Below are 1,982 nucleotides of genomic sequence, written 5' to 3'. Positions count from 1 at the left end.
AACATTGGTGCTAGAGATGCACCTAACATCCACAACCAAAGAGCTGGTATTGTGCCTCCTACTGTTGCAAACAACAATTATGAGATCAAGAGTGGATTGATCTCCATGATTCAAGCCAACAAGTTCCATGGGTTGCCAATGGAGGATCCCCTAGACCACCTTGATGAGTTTGATAGAATATGTGGTCTCACAAAGATCAATGGAGTGAGTGAGGATAGCTTCAAGCTTAGGCTATTCCCATTTTCCCTTGGAGACAAAGCTCATCTTTGGGAGAAGACTCTTCCTACTGGAGCAATAACCACATGGGATGCTTGCAAGAAGGCTTTCTTGGCCAAGTTCTTCTCCAATGCTAGGTCTGCTAGATTGAGGAATGAAATTTCTGGGTGTGCTCAAAGGAACAATGAGAGCTTTTGTGAAGCTTGGGAGAGGTTTAAAAGATTTCAGACTCAGTGTCCTCATCATGACTTCAGCAATGAGTCCCTACTAAGCACTCTGTATAGAGGAGTGCTTCCCAAGATCAGAATGCTTCTTGAGACAACTTCTAATGGCAACTTCCTCAACAAGAATGTGGAAGAAGGATGGGAATTGGTTGAGAATCTTGCTCAGTCTGATGGGAATTACAATGAGGACTATGACAGAACCATAAGGTCCACCTCCACTGACCAAGAGGACAAGTACAAGAAGGATTTGAAGATGAACAATGAGAAGCTTGACAAGATCATCCTTAGCCAACAACGTCCATTCACTTCATTGGTGAAGAAGAGGTTCAAGTTCAAGAGGGGGAGAGGGAATTTGCTGAGCTCTGTTATATGCAAAACCAGGGTGGATTCAAAGGCTACAAAAAAGGATGGTTCAAGAACAACAACCTCTCCTATAGAAGCACCAATGTAGCTAATCCACAAGACCAAGTCTATCCACCTCCTCAGCCTCAACAACAAAACAACTATGTCCCCAAACAACAACATCAAGTGTTCCAGCCTCAGTTGTGTCCCCCACCAGGGTTTCAGGCTAACCAAGGCCAAGAACAAGACTTAAGAGCCATGATGCAACAACTGTTGATTGGGCAAACAAATGGAAATATTGAAGTAGCCAAACAGTTTGCTGAGTTGAATCAAAGGCTCACATCCCAATATAATGACCTTAACATGAAGTTTGAAGGTCTCAACTCTAGAGTGAAGTTTATGGAGAGCAACATTGCCTCTACTTCAGCTCCTAAGCCCAACCAACTCCCTAGAAAAGCTATTCAAAATCCAAGGGAGTTCACTGCAAAAGCCATTCATATCTCTGATGAGGAAGTCACTGAGGACAATGATGTTCAAGATGGGGAGGATTGGTCAGTTATTGAAGCCCTGAGTGAAGTTTTTGAGAAGAAATCTGAATCCGACATTGCACTCGACCAGAAACTCGAGCCAGCACTCGACCGAGTGCCTGATCGAGTGGTCGATCGAGCTGAAGGATCAGAAGCTGTTAAGCCTGCTAAGTACATTCCTCCTGCTTACAAACCGCCTTTACCATTCCCAGGACGTTTCAAAGCACAGAAGCTTAAGGAATTAAGGGAAATCATTGAGAAAAAAGAAATGTTGGCTTTGCAACAAGAGGATGAGAAAGCTTTGAAGGAAGAGGTTGTGATTGAGAAACAAGAGGAAGTGATGGCCATACAAGAGGTTATCATTGCTTACCAAGAAGAAGAGAGAGGACCTGCCTTGGAACAGTATGATCTATATCCTCTCTATAGGGATTTTTTGCTAGATTTGTCAAAGAAGAAGGCTCAAGCTCAAGATGAGAAGGATCTTGAAGACCTTGGAGGAGTTATCATCCCAATTAAACTTAAGGATCCAGGTCCACTCTATCTGCCTTGCACACTTAGCTATCTTCACTACAACCAGTGCCTATGTGACTTGGGAGCATCTATTAGTGTGATGCCCTATTATATAGCACAAAAGCTTGGGCACACTGAATTCAGGTCCACCAACATTCATATA

The 1,982-nt window shown here is 43.3% G+C and overlaps 1 non-coding gene across 1 annotated transcript; it reads right to left on the bottom strand.

Annotated features, from left to right (window-relative positions):
• Nucleotides 1-360: 360 nt before the first annotated feature.
• On the bottom strand, nucleotides 361-467 carry LOC147927008 (small nucleolar RNA R71). The gene has a single exon (XR_015583161.1). It is a non-coding gene; the product is annotated as a small nucleolar RNA R71 (small nucleolar RNA).
• Between the last annotated feature and the right edge of the window lie 1,515 nt (nucleotides 468-1,982).

This window comes from Camelina sativa, chromosome 15, assembly GCF_030686135.1.
Source record: "Camelina sativa cultivar CO46 ecotype springtype chromosome 15, ASM3068613v1".
In the NCBI taxonomy this organism is placed as follows: Eukaryota; Viridiplantae; Streptophyta; class Magnoliopsida; order Brassicales; family Brassicaceae; genus Camelina; species Camelina sativa.
The sequence above is the reverse complement of the archived record's forward strand: the minus strand, read 5'-3'. Positions and strand labels throughout refer to the sequence as shown.